At 34.2% G+C, this 23,030-nt stretch overlaps 1 protein-coding gene across 1 annotated transcript in view; it reads left to right on the top strand.

Annotated features, from left to right (window-relative positions):
* Positions 1-23,030, top strand: part of ANKRD7 (ankyrin repeat domain 7) — a 1,180,453-nt gene that overhangs the window by 30,386 nt on the left and 1,127,037 nt on the right. The window contains exons 7-8 of the mRNA XM_010343808.3: positions 9,165-9,265; positions 17,162-17,214. The gene's annotated coding sequence lies outside the window, so the exon portion shown is untranslated. The remainder of the gene's footprint in view (positions 1-9,164; positions 9,266-17,161; positions 17,215-23,030) is intronic.

The raw sequence follows: 23,030 nt of genomic DNA, 5'->3' as shown, positions 1-23,030 counted from the left end.
TACCCAATTTGCTGAATAATAACTGATACTTGTCAGGCACTGTTCCAATAACTTTACATATCTTAACCTCATGACCTTTGCACAGTCTTGATGAGGTAGGAATCATTTATGTCCTTATTTTAAGATCAGAACATTGAGTTGCGACATGGTTCAATGACTTCTTGAGGTTGCTGAGCTAGAACACTGGGAGCTGGTGTATAAACCCATGCTCTCTGGATTTGAACCCAGCCAGTTACATTCCAGAATTTATACCATGAACCAACATGTCATGCCATTTCTGTCATGAGTGAATGTCTATCATCCTTGTAAGCTCTACCTTTTTTGGGGGTGGGGGCAAAGCCTCACTCTGTCACCCAGACTGGAGTTCAGTGGCACAATTTCAGTTCACTGCAACCCACATCCTCCGGATTCAAGCAATTCTTATGACTCAACTTCCAGAGTAGCTAGGATTACAGGCATCTGCCACCATGCCTGGCCAATTTTTGTATTTTCAGTAGAGACAGGGTTTCATCATATTGGCCAGGCTGGTCTCAAACTCCTGACCTCAGGTGATCCACCCATCTTGGCCTCCCAAAGTGGGATTACAGGCATGAGCCATCACGCCTGGCCAGCTCTACTTTCAGTGGCTCAGAAGGAAGATTTTCTTTCAATTTAAAACTTACAAACCACTCTTTTATTTGAGCATGTTTGTTTCACTTATTTCTAGTGCTAGGTGATATTGAAGAGCTAAAAGGGAGGAAAAAACCCAGACAATTCCTGACTTCAAGTCAACAAATATTTAATTTCTGCTCTTATCTCAATAAGCAGATCTTAACTGGAAGCAATTTTGTCTCTCAGGGGATATTTGGCAATGTCTGCAGAGATTTATGGTTGTCAAGACTGAGAATCAATACTACTAAATATCCTATCATACATGGGACAGTTCCCACTGCAAGTCATTGTCTGGCCTCAAATGTCAACAGTTTCGAGGCTAAGAACTCTGATCTAGATGCTATATTACATGCTGGGGACCAAAGATGAAAAAGATATTTTTATATTCTCTGCCTTAATTGAGCTCACAGATGTTTTGTTTCCCTACTCCCAGTCTTCTTAGTATGAAAGTAAGTGAGAGAACTCTCATTTTGCCATTAGCAGAAAAGGAGGGAGTGATAAACTACCTGGAGTTAGGGAGGGTTGGGGTGATTTCAGATTAAAAGGAACTTTTTGGCTGGGCTCATAGAATAAGTAGGGTTTCTCTAGGTCTCCCAGTGAAAACTTAACCATAATAAAAAATTTATAATAGAGGCTAAAGCAAAACACTCAAGAATCAGAGGAGAGAGGAAATCATTACAAGGTTAATGTTATTGGGGTAGATGAGATTTTAACCAGGTCCTGAAAGGTGGGTGGAATTTTGACTTAGTACCTCTAGTAAGAAATTAGGCTGGGCACCTTAACTCACACCTGTAATCCCAACACTGGGAGGCTGAGGTGGGAGGATCACTGGAGCCTACGAGTTTGAGACCAGCAGGATAATGACATTCCATCTCTACAAAAAAATTAAAAATTAGCCAAGCACATGCTGGTAGTCTCAGCTACTCAGGAGACTCCTGCTGAGGTGGGAGGACTGCTGGAACCCAGGAGGTCGAGACTTCAGTGAGCTGTGATTTTGCCACTGTACTCCAGCCTCACCTTGTCTCAAAAAGAAAAAATAAATTAGGTGGGATGAAGAACTTGTGTATTTTGTAACTGAATTTGTGTTGACTACTCATTGTGGAAAATGTGTACTCAAATGATACGCTGTAGTGCAGATGTGATGCACAGATATTAGACCTGATTTTGCCAGCTCTGCTTCTCCATTACTGTTACATCTCTAGGAATATTTTTGTGAATTCTATCAAGTATTTCAATTCTTAGAATATTGTCAAGTTGTGAATTACGTTTTGTGTGCAAATTTACTTTTCCTTTAAGAAGTTTCACAACAGAAAACAACTATTTAATACATACCAAACTTAGGTAAACATGTAAATTTCCTTTAAGCAACCATATAAGTAGACTACTTTCCTCACTCATGTGGACAGCTGGGAGGAATACATTTCCTCATGAATGATCTCTTCCCCTAACCAACTTAGAGTTATGGCATAAAGTTATGCAGATTTAGAGCACCCTTGTGGAGAGAATGATGCTGGCTAAACCATGTGCTTTGACACAAGTTTGTGTCAAAGATAGGGCACATTTTTCTAATTTTCAAAGGTAAGTGGAAGTGACAGGTTGCTTTTTCCACCCCCCCCCCCCCCATCAGAAGCCCATCACTTTCTTGCACTCTTGCCATCCTCCTCCCCAAGGAGAGCATGTTTAGATAGCAGCTACTTCTCCGACATTGGTCTCCAAATGAGACACACGTGAGGCATATCTGAATTAAGCCTAGCTGATAAGAGGAGCCCTGCCAGGCTCAGCAGAGCCACAGCCAATACTCAAAATTAAGAAATAAATGTTTGGAGTTTAAGCCACTAAGACTATGAGATGTTTTATTGTTCCCAGCAAAAAGATGGCTAATAATAGAAATCATGGGGTCAGCTTGTCAGCTCAACTGTGTGCATCTTGCTTGCGACATGCTTATCCCATGTTCATTCTCTAGAAAGCAAGCCTCTCCCTACAAAAGATTATTTTACCAGCTGCAAGGAAGATAATTTCATGTGTTACATAGATGATGCTTTTATTCTGCAGTCTTTACTGAAGTGTAATGAATTATACGTTTGTATAATCACTTTTTTGCTTTAAAAGAAATACCTGATATTTCTTTCATAAGGAGTTGCATTAATTTGTTATTGTTGCTGTAACAAACTACTACATATGCAGTGAAACAGCACAAATTGATTATCTTACAGTTTTGGAGATCAGAAGTAATAAGTGGATCTTGGAGCTAGTAAGATATTGGCAGGATGTGTTTCTTTCTGGAGGTTCTCGGGGAGAATCTGTTTCCTTGCCTTTTCTAGCATCTAGATGCTGCCCACGATCCTTGGCTCCTGACCCACAGCAATTGCATTACTCTGACCTCTGCTTCTGTCCTCCCCCTCTGACTTTCCTGCCTCTTATTTTCACTTATAAAGATGCTGTGGTTACATTCAGTCCACTTGGATAATCTATGATAGCCTCCTCCATCTCAAAACTCTTAATCTAATCATATCTTTGCATCTTTTTTGCCTTCTAAAATAACATATTCCCGGTTCTGGGCATTAGGATGTGGATATCTTTGGCAGACCATTATTCTGCCAACCACAGGTGGAGTGGAGTGGATTGAAGGTTACTCTCTGATTTTATTTTAAATTTTGAAACAATCTCAAATTTAGAGAAAAATTGTCTTCTCAATACAAATTTTTTTCTGAGCCATTTGTGCAAGTGAGTAGCTGACCTTATGTTGTATCACCCCTAAGACTTTTGTGTGTACTTTCCACAAACAAGAACAGGTTTGTTACATAGGTAAACATGTATCATACCACTATTTAGTTTTAATAATCTTATGTGATGAACATTTAGGTTATTTTCAGATTTACACTATTATAAATAACATTTTGCTAACATAGCACTGTGGTGAACATATGCATGCATGTGTCTTTATAGCAGACTGATTTATATTCCTTTGGATATATACCAGCAATGGGATTACAGGGTTGAATAGTATTTCTGTCTTTAGGTCTTTGAGGAATCATCACACTGTCTTCCACAATGGTTAAACTAATTTACAATCTTAATAGCAGTGTAAAAGCATCCTTTTTCTCTACAACCTTGCCAGCATCTGTTATTTTTTGACTTTTTAATAATAATCATTCTGACTGGTGTGAGCTGTTGTCTCACTGTGGTTTTGATTGAGCTTTTTTCATGTGATTCTTTGCTGCATGTGTGTCATATTTTGAGAAGTATCTATTCATGTCCTTTGTCTACTTTTTATTGAGGTTGTTTGTCTTTCTCTTGTAAAATTGTTTAAGTTCCTTATAAATGCTGTACATTAGACCTTTGTCAGATGCATGATTTGCAAAAATTATTTTCTCCCATTCTGTAAATTGTCTGTTTACTCTGTGCATAGTTTGTTTTTTCCTTTTTTCTTTCTTTCTTCTTCTTCTATTTTTTGTTTGTTTGTTTGCTGTGCAGAGCTCTTTAGTTTAATTGGATCCCATTTGTCAGTTTTTGCTTTTGTTGCAATTACTTTTGGTATCTTTGTCATGAAATTTTTGTCCATGCCGATGTCATAAATGGTATTGCTTAGATTTTCTTCTAGGGTTTTTAAAGTTTGGGGTTTTACGTTTAAGTCTTTAATCCATCTTGAGTTGATTTTTGTATAAGATGTAAAGAAGGGGTCCAGTTTCAATTTTCTGTATATGGCTAGCTAGTTATCCTCACACCATTTATTAAATAGAAAATCTTTTCCTCATTGCTTTTTGTCAGATTTGTTGAAGATCAGGTAGTTGTAGGTGTGTGGTATTATTTCTGGGTTCTCTATTATGTTCCATTGGTCACTGTGTCTGTTTTTGTACCAGTACCATGATGTTCTGGTTATTGTAGCCCTGTCGTATAGTTTAAAGTCAGGTAATGTGATACCTCCCATTCTTTTTGCCTAGGATTGTCTTGGATAGTTGGGTTCTTTTTTGGTTCCATATGAGTTTTAATATCGTTTTCTCCAATTCTGTGAAGAATGTCAGTGGTAGTTTAATGGTAATAGCGTCGAATCTATAAATTGCTTTGAGCACTATGGCCATGTTCATGATATTGATTCTTCCTATCCATGAGCATGGAATGTTTTTCCATTTGTTTGTGTCATCCCTGATTTCCTTGAGCAGTGGTTTGTAGTTATCTTTGTAGAGGTCATTCACTTCCCTTGTTAGCTGTATTCCCAGGTACTTTATTATTTTGTGGGCAATTGTGAATGGGAGTTCATTCATGATTTGGCTCTCAGCTTGTGGGATTGTTTAAACTTTAGCCCATGCCAAGGTATTTTTAATGTGGACTTAAATAAAACTTACATTAAAAAAAGAGACTGTATCTTCTTAAAATGCCTAAATTCTAAAATATTATTGAAAACAGACAGGGACTCAAAAAAATCTGGCTTAAATTTTACTCTCCCATCTCCACATATGTGAAATATTTTAGAATGTGGACATTTTACAGGATGAAAACAATGTTCACTCTAACTTGGTACCTTCGTTAGCAACATTATAGGACTATGCTGCTATAAAAATAAAGAGATTAAGTGGAAATCACTGGAGCTATATGATGATATGTAAGATGCACAAGAATCCCTTTTTGGAATGAGACTATGACCATTGCTAACAAAAAGCAGCTGTTGGTTTTATTCATCTGAAAGTCACATATGGATCATTTATTGTGGCAGACAAATATGTGGGAGCAGTGGACATAGAGGTCAGAGGACCTCTTATATACTGAGTCAAATATTTTCCCCATGTTAGTGTATATAATCAGTAAATACATAAACTCTTGCTGAAAAACATGCCTAAGAAGCTAGTAACACTGTTTGCCTCAGAACTCACTGTATTTTCAAACGTGATAACTTTTAACATTTTGCTATAACATTTCAAAAATAATTCTAAGGACATTTTTGTAAAAGAATCCATTTTTGTAGAGATGAACTTTTTTTTTATTGGATAATTCAAGACTACTGTAAATCAGCAACTGTACTATTAAAAGTATATTATTGTTATTGGACCTGGTCATTCCATATCTTGGAATATATTCTAAGAAAACGACTAGAAAATAAGGCAAATATTTATATACACTGATGTACATTACAGATTTATTTAAATATTAGCAAAAGTTTAAAAGCTATTTGTGTTCAATCATAGTGGATGCCTTGGACTTCTAGAGTGAGATGATCTTCTCCTAATGCTAAATATAAAAAATAAGTTTCTTGCACTCCTGCTTGCTGGCTAGGATCCTGTTGTGATGATTCTGCTGATTCATTGCTGTTCTTTACTGCATTTATTTTGCCATTTTCTTTTGAAGCATTAGAAAATATAAACAAAGGAATATAAAATAAAAAGCATCCCCAATCCTTTAACTTAAATGTAACTCTATTAATACATCATATATAATCCATATAACAATATATACATCACATATCTATATATTTATCTATATAGTATATGTCTATATATTGTATATATAGTATGTGTACATATAGTGTGTTTGTATAAATGTGTACATATATATGTTTGTTTGTTTAATGATGGGGTCACATTTGGTTTTGAACCTACTTTTTTCACTTAGCAGTTTGTTACAAACAGATTTCCAAGTCATGAAACATTCTTTTACAACAAAATTATAATTTCTATATAATATTGAATGGTATGAATGGATATGCCGCTATTTAGTTTTAATAATCTTATGTGATGAACATTTAGGTTATTTTCAGATTTTCACAATTATAAATAACATTTTGCTAAGCCCTTATATACACACAACTTTTTATACTCATCCAATTATTTTCAGAGTGTAAAATTCTAGAAATGATTTCTCTGGATAAACAATGAATATTTTAAAGCCTTTGATGCTCCTAAATCGCCTCAGAAAACTTTGGATCAATTTATTATATACTTTCTAAGAGAATACATTTACTTACCCATCACCCTTGCCTGTGCCTCTTTTCTCATCCAGCAGCACTGGGTATTAGCAATCTCCAAAATCTACCAGTTGGATACTGGTGGTAGGGGAACATCTTCATATTTATTAACCACTTGATTTCTTTTTGGGAGAATAATATAAAATGCCTGGCCTAACCTTTGCCTGTTTCCTGTTTTTTTTCTTAATGACCTTCATTAATACTTAAAATGTGGAGACTACAAATACACATTCACATATAGTATGTAGTTGATTTAACTTTGGTTTAACAGATTTTTTCAGTTATTTCTTACAGCAATAAACTCCACCCCCAATAATATATTTATCCTTTACCTAATTACTACAGATTTGAATAGGTTCTCTTCACAGGACCATTAATATTTCTCTTCTAGACATAGTTATTATTTGTAAGTGATTTCAGTCTTACAATCTAGACTGTTTTACTCACAGAGTTGCTTATGGCACATTTTTGTCTTATTTACACCTATTTCAATGAAAAATAATTGTGCACCTCTTATTTAATCCCCACAGTTAAGAAAGATTTCCTTTCTATAACCTTTCATTTCTTGTCTTTTTTCTTTCTTTCTTTTTTTTTTGCCATGCTTTTGATTCATAAACAATAATAAGGTAATAGGAGTATCAAAGAATTTTATTCTGGATAAGATTAAGATTTGAGGTGCTTTTGGAATATTTTATTTGTCATTTGCTTCATTTGTAAAAAAAGTACCTTCATAACAAAATCTATAATTCTATAAAATATTTGTTCTATTGTGCATTTCACTGTGTAATGATTTGCCATCCAATGGACAATCTTAATGCTGCTCAGTTTTGCAAAATAAAGTTTCCAATTTGATCTTTTCACAATAGCTTGTAGGGAGAAAACCTTTCTTCCAAGTTTTTAAGTTTTAAGCTATTTGAGTAAACAGGGATCCATAAATCAGTTATGATTTATGAAAGAGTTGTCATTTTGAATGAACTTGTATTCTCTTCCATATCTACTACATTTCTTAGCACCTAGTAGGCACCTATTAAAATTAAATATTTATTGAATGGAATATTTGTTGAATGAATGAATAAAATGTTTAGTGAACTATACATGTCTTTCAGTTGTTGGAGCATTTACAATTTTTATACTTCATTATTTCTATTTAGTAGAGTTAACAAGAGGAAGGGCTAGAAGTCAGAAGACTTGTTCAGTTATCACCAAAGAATGTCTATGTTAAATGACCACTTTGTGCATCTAGACTACATGTAAATGTGTGTTGACTGATTTGCTACTTTTGAATTTTTTCATATTCAGGGTTTTCATAATTCATGGACATAGCGATTGGAGTTATAGTGCGTTTTCTAGGAACTATTTCATTTGGGATTTTGCTGGCATATTCAGTTAGTGGGGAACTTCAAGCGGAATCTAGGACACCTGATTGCCTTGAACAATTAAGGCAATTGAAGGTGCTGGAGAGTAAGGTTAATCAGTGCATGCTTTAGAACTCTGTATTCACAAAGAGAATTCAAGTGTTCCATTCAACAAATACCGAGTATTTGTTATGTGTCAGGCATGTATTATGCATAACAGTACTAAGATAAACAACATCTCATGGTCTATAAGATTTTTTAGCTAACTGGAGAGGTAACATTGAAAATCTCTTACCTTACCTTCTTTGACAAATTATGTTTTAGCTTTTATGATTCCCCAAATCTTGTGCTTTAGGCAAACTTGTAAAATGACACCTTGTGACCTATGCTTTTATGTATTCTTCCTTTGAGTGTGCATGGAATCTGTGAATATGATGAGGTAATTACCTCTCCTGTAATTACCTTAAATGGCAAAAGGGAGATTAACCTGTTTGGGCCTGACCTAATCACATGGGTCCTTTAAATCTAGGTCCATAGTTTAGGCACAGAAGTCAGAGATGAAAGTATGAGAAAGATCTGAGGTAAGGGAAACTCTCTTGCTGACTTTGAGTATGAAGGAGCCCAAGTGGCAAGATCTGAGAGTACTTTCTAGGAACAAAGAGCATCCCCTAAGCAATAGCCATCAAGAAAATGGGAATCTCAACCCTGAAGATACAAATTATTAAATTTTTCCAGCACCTATATGAGCTTGGAACAGAACTTTGAGCACTAGCTGAGAAAGCAGCTTGTGGACACCTTGATTTGAGACCCTGGGCAGGTAGCCCACCACCTTATGCCAGGGCTTCTGATATATAAAATTTTGAGTTTATCAATACTTTATAGCTTTCAGTATATAAATTTTTCACCTCCCTAGCTAAGTTTATTCTTTTTGGTGTTAGTACAAATGGATTTGTTTTCCTAATTTATTTTTTAGGCAGCTGGTTGCTAGTATGTAGAAATGTAGTTGCTTTTTGTATATTGATTTCATATCCTGCAACTTAACTGAATTTGTTTATTAATTCAAAGTGGGTTTTGTTTTTTTTTTGCAGTCTTTAGAGTTTTCTATTTAGAAGATTATGTCATCTGCAAACACACAATTTTACTTTCTCCTTTCTGATTTGGATGCCTTTCTTTCTTTCTTATTGTCTAATTCCTCTGTCAAGGACGTCGGTACTTTGTTGAATGGAAGAGATGAAAGTGGGCATCCTTTTCTTGATCCTGATCTTAGAGGAAACGTTTTGAGTTTTTCACCATTGAGAATGATGTGGGTGACAGGCTTTTCAAATATGGCCTTTATTATATTTAGGTAATTTCCTTCTATTTCTAGTTTGTTGAGAGTTTTTATCATGAAAGAGTGTTGAATTTTGTCAAAAGTTTTTTTTCCCTGTATTCATTATGAGGGTCATGAGAGTTTTACCCTTAGTTCTGTTAATGAGCATGGTTATACAGATTGATTTTTTGTATATGGAACCACTGTTGCATCCTAGAGATAAATCCCACTTGTCATGATGTATGATCTTTTAATGTGGTGTTGAATTAATTTTACTAGTATTTTGTAGAAAATTTTTGCATCTAATTTAATCAGGCATGTTGACTTGTACTTTTCTTGTGATGTTTCTCTTTGATATCAGGGAATGCTAGCTTAATAAGTTTGCAAGTGCTCCTTTGTCTTCTATTTTGGGGAAGAATTTGAGAAGGTTGACATTAACTCTTAAGTGTTTAGTAGAATTCACTAGTGAAGCCATTTGGTCCTAGGTTTTTTTTTGTTGAGCTGGTTTAGATTACTGATTCAGTTTCCACATTAAAATAGGTCTGCTTTTTTCCTTGAAATAAGCTGCTCAATCATTAACAAGAAGTGTATCTGGAGATAGTTGCATTACTTTTTTGTTTGTTTAATATTGGTTATGTCCCTGATAACTCAGACATAAATAAAAAATAAGGTAAAAAATATATGTATAAAAATTTATGTAGTCTATGTAACTAAAATTTTTGAGGAATGCTGAATTTTGAAAGAATGTACACATAATGGAGATTCTGAAGAAAATGAAATTGAGCCACCCACATCAAGTGTCATTTTTCTTCTTCTTAGAAGCACATGAGATTAATAGACTATCATGATTATTATTTATAAGTATGATAAGCTAAGAATTCTATCTTGCTTTCTGGAGATTGACTATTCAGAGACAATAAGGAAGGGAACGTGTTTTACGAATCATCATTGTTTATTTTTATGTTTCTTGAAAGTTAGTAAGAAACTTCTCCTTTCTATCTAAGTAAGATAAATTTAAGATGTAATAGAATGTCACAATGGATTTCTGATTTCTGCTTCAGGTTTAGATATCTGTACCCTACCATTCTTTTAGTCACATACACACATCCTTGCGAGAAGAATCATCCAATTTTATTTAAAAGGCTTGGGTGTACACTGAAGGCCTTCATACCTAAGTGAGCCACGCCTACTCTGGAACTCAAAACAATTGGGGTTGTTGAAGAATCTGAATGCTAGCAGAAGCCCTGAAGTCTTATGGAAAATGTTGATCTTCTGATGCCCTGGAATGTTTCTATTACTATTATTACAGAATCAAAGTATGATCTTAAGGAAGAAAATGTATAAGAATAGGAACTTGGAAGGTAGGAGTTCAGGAGGCCACTGGAATTTTATTAGTTAATTGCTCCTATAATAATGGGATATCAAAAATTCCTGAGAAAAAGCAACAGTTGGGGTAATGCACTAGAAAAGGAAAATAATGATGCTTTCCTTTGGCCTCTCTCTTAATAGTGAATCTTTCTATACATTAAAGGGCCTGACTTGTTATGGTGATAGAAGGCAGTGAATTATAAAGAAATAGGAGCTGATATGTAGTATAGATATGCATTTACTTTTCAAATTTTGTGAAAATTTCCTCCTGTGAGTCAGACATAGAAGCTGCCTAAGTCTGATAGATACTATAAGATAAAGAAAGTTGTGATATTCTATTAATTGAATTTGTCTCAGTATTGTTTACCTTGTTCCCAAATCTCAGACGCTACAAGTGAAAGAGCCTTTTAACAGTAATACTGTCAATGATTACATATAAAAATATTTCAAACCTCACAAAATTGACAATGTATATTAAATACCTATGACAAGATAAAAGGCATGATTGCCATGCTATGAATTCTATAGACAGTTAACAATCTCTGAAGAACTGTCTCTGAAGGAAGCAAAAATAAATTATCTGGTACCTTATCAGGCCCACAAGGTAAAAGCTGCCATAGGAAGTTATATTATGAACATGTAATTCTCTAACAGTCTTCAGTTAATAGTGTGTTAGTGTTCAAATTGTTCACAGAAAAAGACTACATGCTTTACATCAGATTTTCCCCATTTTACAACTTGTGGTGGGAGTAGTGTCTAGCATCACCAAATTATTCCAACGTAGGCAGTCTGGAAGTAAAAACTTTGTGTTGTGTAACAGAAATAAGTGCTTGCCTAGAGGGTCAGGAAAAATTTCCAACTTAGTTCTGTCATACAAAAATATGAACAAAAATAAATATTCTAATCTTTTGCACCTAGGTCTCTTCATCAATTAATAGAACTTAGTTTCACTAAAACAAATATGAAAATAAATAAAAAGGAATAATATAGCTTAGAACTTAAGATATTTAAGATATCATCTTTAAATTTTTTTCACTGTAAATAAAGTATATGAGTTTTTTAAATGATAACCTTATGGATCACTCCTCTGTCTATGTTGAAACATACCCTCCATCACTGGATCCGAGGGAAACTACAACAAAAGTAGATATTTTCTCTTTCCTTTCATGTCCTATTCCTCCTAAATGCTTGAGGTGTTTGTAATGTCATTTGCCTAGTATGTCAAATTATGCTACAGTGGTCTAGGATTTAAGCATTTCCTAACTTCTACTAGTTGACTTTTTTTTCTCTTCAATAGAGCTCTGTTTTCATTTAGGTGAAATTGAATGGTAGTGGCTTACAATCAATATGTTTATCCTACAAATATTTTTAGTAACTAATATAAATTAGTTATTTCAAAGGGCTTTAAAGAATGATATTCCATAGTGTCTAAGGTAAAGTTTTGTAGACAGATAACATCTATTCAAATGTAGCTACATTTAGGTGTATATCTACTCTGTCTTTGCAGGTTCCATGACAGAGTCTATGGTTGTAATACTGTTTCTAACAAGGCTGGTAGAAAGAAGTTGGTATAGAATCTCTGGTTAACTTTTGCTGTCTTCCTGTAGAAAGCCATAAAAATAGCTGAAAAATATGTTTCAGAGTGTGATAGGTGATGGTGGGGATAAAGGACTATGGAAGGGAGAAAAATGAGAAGATATTTTGTTTCAAAAAGCTGCCAGTGATTATGGTGTGACAAATTTTCCCTGTCCTGCTACCCTGCCCATGGATTTTGAGAATCATTAACTCAGAGGTTACTTGAGAAAAGGAGCATTCTATTATCTAATTTAGACATGGAGAAAGAGGACAAAGGAAAAAAGAAAAATAAAAACAGATTCTTATAGAAGTATAAAGTATATTACTCTATTCTTGTATAAAATTCTTACTTTGATATTGGGCTGGAAAGATTAAGTAATTATGTGACTTTTTCAGTATTTCTTAGGCTAAAATATACCTAACTTTTACTTTAGTATCTTTATGGTTGTTTCTAATGTCAGGATTATTGAAACCCACACATAATTATAAATTTTTATTTTAAATGATATTCTTCATAGCCATCTTTTATATTCATTTCCTATAGTTTCTGAAAAATATTCTATTTAATTGATTGAAGGTTTATGTTTTTCACCTATTGGCACATGATCAAAACTAGGCAAATGTAGGTTGCAGCATATGACAACTGATGACCCAGACTTGAAAATTTGAGTTTTTGTCTGCATATAAGTCTAACTGTAGTAGACTGAAGTATGTTTCAGAAATACCTTGCCACCTCCTTGATTTGAAGCTTGGTATGATCACTTGCTCTGATCGGGATTTTAGGGTGTAGATGACACAGAGCAGAGCTTCAGTCAACCTTCAGTGGACATCTAGCATGGACATAAATAAATCTTTGTTGTCGTAAGCCACTGAAGTTTCTTTAGCCATATCAAAATACAGTCTATCTTGACTTATACACTATCTTGAGCTTTGTGTGTGTAATAGGAAAATTATGTATCAGAAGAATAAATGTCCTTGTTCTTCCTTAATTTTAGAGGTAGATATAGTCAATGAGAAAATAAAGCTTAATACCACCAAACGAAATCAGTTTATATCATTTTGAAGCAGCTTGTTTGACATTTAAAGAAATATCTTAAAAAATAGGCAGAATTACAGTGATTCTTTATGTTCTCACACAGAGTGGCTAATTAGAAATATTAAAAACAATGGTGTATTTTCTTTAGAGAAGTAAAACAAATTCGTCACTTTTGTGAATATCATATTTATGTACGTTTTCTGTGGTAAATATTTTACTTCGAATGTATTTGTGTATCAGAAATGACAGGAAGATCAAAATTACTTATGAATGGCTGTAATTAAGAATACTTGACTTTTGTGAAAATTTTGAGATCAAAAATGGTTTTTCAATTTGGCTTTTATGTGTGGCAGAAGGCAGCCTAAGAAAAAAGAAAGTTAACCCAGAGAGTAACCAAGAAAGAAATTACAACAGACCTCTTTTTAGAAATTATGCAATCCAGAAGACAATAGAGGGTACCATCTTAATAACACAGATTGAAAGAAAAAAAGTAAACCCTAGAATGAAATACCCAGTGAAAATATCTCTAAAAAATGAAGGTGAAAGTCTTTTTTACACAACAAAAAGCAGAAATAATTCCTTTCCAGCAGACGTGAAATGGTAAAAGACGCTCTTTAGGCAGAAGGAGTATGACAAGAGATGGAAAGTTAGATATGAATAAAGAAAGTAATGTAGAGGCCAGGTGCAGTGGCTCACACCTGTAATCCCAGCACTTTGGGAGGCCAAGGTGGGCAGATCACCTGAGGTTGGGAGTTCAAGACCAGCCTGACCAGCATGGAGAAACCCTGTCTTTACTAAAAATACAATATTAGCCAGGCTTGATGGTTGATGCCTGTAATCCCAGCTACTCAGGAGGCTGAGGCAGGAGAATCGCTTGAATCTGGGAGGCGGAGGTTGTGGTGAGCCGAAATTTTGCCACTGCACTTCAGCCTGGGCAACAAGAGTGAAACCATCTCAAAAAAAAAAAAAGAAAAAAGAAAAAAGAAAAAAAGGATTGTAGAAATAGCAAATGTAAGAGGAATAGGAAGTTTACCTTTAAAAAATTTGTAATATATATAAATATGGAGATGCAACATGTATAAAAAAAGGACAAAGCTGGAAAGAAAACATATAGAAGTATATTGTTTGAAAATTCTTATGACACGTGAAGAAAAATGTAAACTAAATAGACTTCTCCCTACTAAAGAAATGTAAATAAATATTTTTTCACAAAGAAAATTTCAGATTCAGATGACTTCACTTAGTCAACATGGTAATATAATTTCTAGATAGCATAATAAAGGCATGAAAAGAAAATAAAAGGCATAAAGGTTGTAAAGAAAAAAATACAATTGTTCTGATTTGTAGATGACATAATTGGCTACATAAAAAAATCCCAAGGAACCTAAACAAACAAACAAAAACCAACTACTAGAATTAGTGAGTTTGTCAAAGTTGCAAGATACAAGATACAAATATCCCAGCAAGATATTTTGTAGATATAGACAAGATTATCCTAAAATTTATATGGAAAGGCAAAGGAACTAGAAAAGCTAACACAATTTTGAAAAAAGAATAAGTGGAAGGAATCATTCTACCTGATTTAAAGACATTATATGGCTATAGCAAGCAAGGCTGTGTAGTAGTGTTGATGGAGGTATAGAAACATAATGAAACAGAAGAGAGAACCCAGAAATAGACCTAAGCAAATATGCCTGAATGTTGATGAAGATAGGAAAGCCATTCAATAGAGGACAGATAACAAATAAAGAGAGCTGGAGCAACCATACATTCATAGGCCAGACATTGAACTTTGACCCAAGTCTCACTTTTTATGCAAATAAGCTAGAAATGGATCATATAATTAAATATAAAGCATAAAAGTATAAAACATTTTAGAAAAAAGTTATAGAGAAAATCTTTGGGCTTGGGCTCTCAGACCTGACACCACAGGCATAGTCCATTAAAAGAAAATTCAATGAATTAGATTGCATTGAAATTGGAAATTTTTGTTATGCGAAAGACTTTGTTATAGGGAATACAAATTCAAGCTACAATATATTATAGGAGAATATATTTGCAAATTACATACATTATAAAAGATTAGTATGTAAATTATATTGAGAACACTCAAAACTTAGTAGTAAAAAACAATCAGTTAGAAAAAGGACAAAATCAATGAAAAGACACTTCACCAAGGAGGATATATAGATGGCAAATACACAGCTGAAAAGATGTCCAACATCGTTAGCCATTAGGGAAATGGAAATTAAAACTAATGAGATACCACTACATACCTATCACAATGGCCAAAATAAAAAAGTCCAATGTGAAGTGCTGGTGAAGATGCAAAGAAGCTCTATCACTCATTCATTGCTGATAGAAATATAAAGTAGTACAGCAACTCTGAAATATAATTTAGCAATTTCTTAAAATACTAAACGTGTAACTATTATACAACCCAGCACTTGCACTCCTAGGCATTTATACCAGAGAAAAACTTATGTTTACACAAAAACCTATACACCAATGTTCATAGCAGTATTATTTGTAATATCCACAATCTAGAAACAACCTAGATATCCTTAAAGGGGAGGAGTAGTATTGTATGATATGGATGTGCCACAGTTTGTTTCAGTGTAGTCTTTTCCTAAGTTTGTTTAACTGTAGTACATCCATATCATACAATACTTTCCAGCCCTTTTTGGACCTCTCAGTTGTTAGATGACCTAGATGGAGTGGTACATCCATATCATACAATGGTAATCAGCAATAAAATAGAACAAACTATTGGTACATACCAGGACCAGTATAAATTTCCAGAGACTTAACGCTGAATGAAAAAAGCAAGGCCCAAATGTCCTTATATTGTATGATTCCTTCTATAGAACATTCTTGAAATGACAAAATTATGGAAATAGACAACAGATTAGTGGCTGTAAAAGGTTAAGGAGGTAGTGTGGGGCAAGAAGGATGTAGGCATGGCTATAAAAAGGCAACATAAGATATCCTTGTGATGACAAAAACTATTCTATATCTCAACCGTGTCGATGATATTTTAGTCATTTTTCATGGGTGAAACCAGGATAAAGAGTAAATGGGATTACTCTGTGTTATCTTTTATAACTGCACGCAGATTGACAATAATGTTAAAACTTTCAATTAAAAACTATATACATATGAAAAAAGTTACTAGAGTAAAACACACTCCTCTGAAGAAATGGGTACTTAGAGATGGTTTACTTCTTCCAAACTAAGGTAAATTTAGGGGCACTTTACTCTATATTTTTATGTCCTTGAAAACTCTATTCTGTATGATTGGAGACCCCAGACTGCTTTATGGGTAAAATATTCAATTTTTCCAGAGACATGTTAAGTTGTTAGCAAAAATAGAACTCAAAAAAGATGTATTTATTTTTCTGAACAATAGGTGGCGTCTGAGTTTCACAAATTGATAATTCATACTTGTATCAGGAAATGCAGTTGTATTTTTCAAATTAATTTAAAATTTAGTTTACATAGCACTCATCGTAGTTTATATTTACAAGTATTGATTAATTAAAAGAATACACATTTTTTCTAAAATTAACACTGGGAAATTCACTAGTCTTGAGGGAAAGTATTAAAATAAGCTGTAGATTTCATAATGCAATTTTATATTTTTTGAGTAGTTATAAATTATACATTGTACAAGAATACACTTTTACTCTCAAATCTGTGCTGGAAGTTTTAGCTAAAATTTAGTGAATTCTAATGAGCATCAAATGTTAATTTTTCTAATTTTCTTTCACATTATTCAGCTGTGTAACATAACTTTATTTTCTAGTAAAACTTGCATTATTTGAAAATACCAGCCTTCTGACTCTATCAACTTTGACTACTGTTTTATACCTCAGGCACCAAATGTTTTCTTGCTTCCCTCCCTTTCACAGTTTAGAACTTATTCTTGGGGACTATTCTAAGCCTGAGGAACCAACCACCCAAGGTGAGACTAATCATTTCCTATTGTTTTCAGGTATTCTGTACCTCTATCCCAGTTTTTTTCTTAATTTCTTTTTTTATTGCATTTTAGGTTTTGGGGTACATGTGAAGAACATGCAAGATTTTTGCATAGGTATACACATGGCAGTGTGATTTGCTGCCTTCCTCCCCTTCACCTATATCTGGCGTTAAGTCTGCAACATTTTGTGTTATTTCTCCTAGCTGTAAGACTATAAACTCTCATACATATTCAGAGCTGTTGAGTTTACTCTTTCCTAAGAGCCACTAGGCTATACTGGCTTTGAATATGTTCTCATCCTTTCATGGTGTCTGCCAGTACACAACCCTATGGTAAAAGCCACCTGCCAGCTTTGCCATAGCTACCTGGGTCTGGCTTTCAGGCTTCAGCCCCCAGCCCAATAAGATAAAAGCTCAAACTCTGAACAAATGAATGGTAGAAACAATGCAAGGTTTCCCCTTTAAAGAATGGATTTGGATTGGTCCCCTGCCATTTTTGAACTTTGAAACTACAGTTAAGCTTTCAAATCTATCTGAGGCTCAGTTGTGTCTATGACATGATTGTTGTGAGAATTAATTTTGGTTAAATATTACATTTGTAAGCCATTCTGTAATGGGGCCCTTTTCATTTTTTGTTGTTCATTAGAAAATAGAATTTTAAAAGTGAAATCAATACATACATTCAAACTATTATTAAAAGAGTACTAAATACAAATTATGAGTAATACCTAGCTGACAGTTGTAAGCTACAGGAAATTTTAAAAAACAGAAAAAGAAAATCTCTTTTTACTTTGAAAGTTAATATTCAGAGTAGACAGAGTTGAAATGTTTTTGTTTTTTCTTATTTATTTATTTATTTATTTTAAGACAGTTTTACTCGTTGCTCAATCCTGGCTCACTGCAACCTTTGTCTTCTAGGTTCAAGCGATTCTTCTGTCTCAGCCTCTTGAGTAGATAGCCACTCCTGGCTAATTTTTGTATTTTTAGTAGAGATGGTGTTTTGCCACGTTGGCCAGGCTGGTCACAAACTAATGACCTCAGGTGATCTGCCTGCCTTGGTCTCCCAAAGTGCTGGGATTACAGTCATGAGCCACCACACCTGGCCAAAATGTTCTTTATTGTAACAGTATTACCTGTTTGATCAAAATATTACTGTAAAATCTTCAAGGTGGGAGTTTGGAAAAACAGAAGCAGTCATGAAAAGGGTTTATTTTCACTAGAGAGCAGGTAAAGACAGACTTCAGGAAAGACGAGCAATGCTGGAAGGGCTTTGGTACTCTGGAAATTGTGTGTGTGTGTGTGTGTGTGTGTGTGTGTGTGTGTGTGTGTGTCTTGTATATAGGGTGGGGGCTATTAATACTGAGTAAAGAATGTGAATGTATGGCTGAAAACCTAAACTATGACATCATCTCATAGCAATGTACTATCATATCATAGTCACATACTGTCAGATATTTAACAACTTTATGAGACTATATTTTATCTCTGTAAGGACAGCTTTTTGAATGGTAATGCTTTATATTTCTGTGTCCCTAAGAGTGTCTAGCAGTATTAATCAGATTAATATGTAATCTGACTACATATTAGATGCTTAATGAATAATGACTTGTTAGGCTTTCCAGCTGTAAAAATAAATTCTTAAACTATACATCTAGATTATAAAGTGATTTTTATTTAGTTCTGAAGTACACATCAATGCATATATCTTATTTAGGTTTTCCTTTTAGCCTCTTCAATGATTTACTGTAGCCAGATCCCTTTAATCAAGAGTTATTTATTTTTACATAAATGCAGTGCATTGTGATAGAAAATAGGGAGGACACTAGCTTTATTTTCTCTTGATGACTGGTATCTTTTAAATTTATTTATATATGCAAAGCCTAGGTAATGAGGATAATGTTATGCCTAAGATTTGCATCTAATTAGCACATAAGGGAAAAATTCCTGTATCAATGGAGATAACATAATCACTTATTCAAGCAGTCTTTCAGAATATACTATGAATTTGACTTATGTAGGGAAGTTGAGTAAATGTTAGGTGCTTTAATCATGCCTCAACAAATTTTTTTCTTTTACCTCTATGTTTATGCTCTCTATGAATTATCAAAGCATTACAAGTGATTTAATAATGTAGCCAGATTTTTTTAAATAAGTAAGCTATACTAAATTATTTTAAATTTGAATTTCATACCAAAGATGTTGGGCAACTCTTCTGGTGCACTAAGATTTTAACTAAACTCTTCACCGGTTAGAACATGGTCGGAAATGATGTAGTACATGAGTTCTTTGTAGTATGGTATTTTTCTTAGTTGATTTACTTTTGTAATCACTATGTTTATTATCAACTAGCCAATTCAAATTAAACCTGCTGTATTTAGAGGAAATATGGCCTTTGTGTTCTGTGCTGAAACATTTTATCCAAAAACTGACCGTCAGCAAATTTCATCAATATTGAGTTCCATTGTCCATTTTGAAGCAGAGCCTTCCCCCACTGCACATACATTTATGGGTAGAGGACTTAAAGAGGAGGGCAATAACATGGTCTGTTGCTTTTTATTTATGAAAACATGGTTCTCATTTTGTCTGCTCTGGATAGGAATAAAGTAGCACATTGCAAACACTTTTACTGTTCACTTACCTGTGGAAAATGGTTTCCATGAACAAATTTTAATAAGGAAGAAATATGCTTAGATTTTTTTGTATAGAACAAATGCTGCCCTCATATAATATTTCTTTTTGCTTGGCAACACTGCTGAGATCAGCATAACTTGTCAGTGCTGTAAACTGTCTGATAAATTTGCATTCCTGCTATATATTAAAAATAACACAGTGATCTGACAGACACATCATCAGTAGAAATGATTGTTCATGCAAAATGACCTAGTGCTGAAATTAGTTTAATTTTATTGGTGTTAGTGAATGTTTTATATTGTAGAATGTCATAAGAGATCTTGTCATTCATGTCCCCTATTAATCTTGATAATATGGAAGTTAATCTTTAACTACTAAATTGTAGCTACTGTAATATATTTGGTGGTGGCTAGCAGTGAGTTGCCTTCCTGGTTGGTCCTCTTCTAATAGGTGCTGTTTATGGAGAATTTCACCTACTATTGCAGCTTGAAGAAACTAAGTTATTACATGAATAGGGTGGTTAAAAATGTATGTAATATGTGTAACATGTAGAACATCCATTATAACAATCAGAGTCCCAGAAAGAAACCATCAAACTCAGATAACATGAGACATTAAGGAAGAAAGAATTTAGAATGTTATGTCAGGATTAAGGAAATCAGCCAGGAAATTGAATAATTTAGAGACTAGCAATATTGAGATGGCATTAGTAGCCTAATGACAGCTGGAGTTTTTGGACAAAAGGTGCAGGACAGGAACTGCTATAACAGAAGGATAAAAACACTGTTAGAAAACACATCTTAGGTAGAGCGAGGAATACGCAAACATCATTCTCCCCTTACCCTCTGATACTGCCACCTCCCACTGGCTGAATACAAATGGGAACCAGTTGGCAAGATGCAGTCTGTATGGTTCAGAATCTTGAGGAATAGAGAAAGGGTACAGAGAAAGGCTGAAAATTAATCTGGGGCATGGTAGGTGGATAATAGATGACTAGCCAGCAAGCTCTGACAACAATAAACTTTATTAAGATAGATTTATGTGACGGTTATTTCTATTATGAATTTTTCTACTTTAGGTACCTGTTAGAGCCTTACTTGTAAGGCATGGCCATTTAACAATACTTGGAGAGGTTCTTTAAATCAGAACTTATCGTGATGTGGCTCAGTGGCTTCTGGTGTGAAGATTTGTAGGGGGGACTGGATGATTCTAGTAAGTGGACTTGGGTGGTGCCTCAAACTCAAATATCCACTTGCATCTCCTCATGTACACAGAGGTCATGAAAAACCTAGGAAAAAAGTCTTTGACCTCTGTTCACCAATGTAGTTCAATCTAATGGTTAAAGGGACTGCTCCAACAGATGGTAATTTGTAAAAATAAACGGAAAATGGAGTCTGTCAATCCAGCAATGGAGCCTGAGCTAGCAGAGAAGTGTAGTTTACAACTATATGACTAATTCTCAGCAATTCTACGACTTCTGGGAATTGTTGCTGAAACAGTGTTGTAGTGTTGGTGGTGGTGTTAGAACCAGAGGAAGGAGTCTGCCATGCAGATGGCTTTCTGTCATCATTACAAGGAAGGTATACTAACATCTTTTATGTACATGACTCAACCCCCTGTTGTGTCAGCCTGGGAAGCCTACACATTAAAGTGAAGCTGGGAAGGTTTATTGCTCTTTCTGTCACCAATTTTAATGTGTAGGTTGTTATATATATTATCACCTTTATTAATTGTTTTATTGTCTATATTTAATGGATTAAATGGGCTTTGTAATTTGACTTATTTTCTTCCTGTGGAACAGAGTTTCTCAACTGCAACATTATTGGCACTTCAGGATGGATAATTCTTTGTTTTGGGAAACTATCCTGTGCACTGTAGGATGTCCTGCAGCATGCTTATTTTCTACTTATTATATGCCAGTAAGCATCCCTTTCCCCTGGTTTTGACAACCAAAAATGTCTCTAGATTGTGCCAGTGTTTGCTTGGGGCCCAAAATCACCTCTGGTTGAGGACCACTATTCTGGAAGAACTTGATATGATAGCTCATAGTAGAATTTCTTTTTTGATACATTCTTAATATGCACAGCACCTATTAAAAGTTTCATATTCTCAATTTTCTTTTTCTTATTTATGTGAGGAGTCATTCTGCATTGTAAAAATACATTGTGTTATAGTAATTTCTCTTAGCTCTAGAGATACAAATGTTTGGGGAAGCTCTCTTAAGAGGGTAACCTTCACATTTAGCAGAAATGCTATAAATGTAGCTTATTTGTAGATATTTTCTATTTGAATATGTTCATATATAAATGTATTGCTTTATTACATCTAAGAACAGAAATTCAAACCAATTAGAGGAGCTTAGCTTAAAGAACAAGGCTGGACAAATGGAAATGGTGAGTTAATTTTCAGCACACATACACACAAAATATAACATTGTAGTAGAATTCAAAATGTCAGCATTTTGAAGTAGTTTGTTTTAGATACGGGGAAATCAGGTTTCCTCAAAAGGTAATATTTTAAAAGATGTGCCCAAACAGAATTTTCCCGTGTTTAAAGACAATAAACTTTATCTCTAACACATTTAATTTGCTAATAAAAACTATTCATTCTTAAGAAATTTCTAAAAGGCATACAATAAAAGAGTGCTTTGTTATTTCCCAAAAGGCTTAATTCCAAAAACAAGCAAACTCAAATTTAAACCTTTTTTACAACTGTGATAAGTACACTGATTACATTACTTTTTGCTATAAAACCTTTTCTGATAGAAAGCCGCAAAAATTCTATCTGCGTTCTGCATGCCGAATTTTCGCAGTGTTTCCCAGCTGCGCTGGCCTTCCAAGCCAGACTCTTTCTCTTTAGAGCCAGTGTAATGAGCTATAATTGATGGTGGCCATGATGATGACGAAGCATAAAGTGAGGATTTCTCATGTAAGCTCATTCAAAGGAGTGTCGAGCAATCATTTCTGTGTCAGAATCAAGTTTTTATAGTGAATTAGAAAAACTATACATATATATAAAACATTCATTTTGGACCTGATAGATTTTTTTTCCTTTTGCCAGTCAATAAATCTTAAAGTTTTTTTCTTGTTGTGGAGATTTAAAGGTAGCTTCCTCCATTCTAGCGATGATATTTTCCTCAAAGTGCTTACAAGAGCTTAAGTAGCCTTAAGA

This window comes from Saimiri boliviensis, chromosome 10 (assembly GCF_048565385.1).
Source record: "Saimiri boliviensis isolate mSaiBol1 chromosome 10, mSaiBol1.pri, whole genome shotgun sequence".
NCBI classification, from domain to species: Eukaryota; Metazoa; Chordata; class Mammalia; order Primates; family Cebidae; genus Saimiri; species Saimiri boliviensis.
This window is presented reverse-complemented; position numbering and strand designations above follow the sequence as displayed.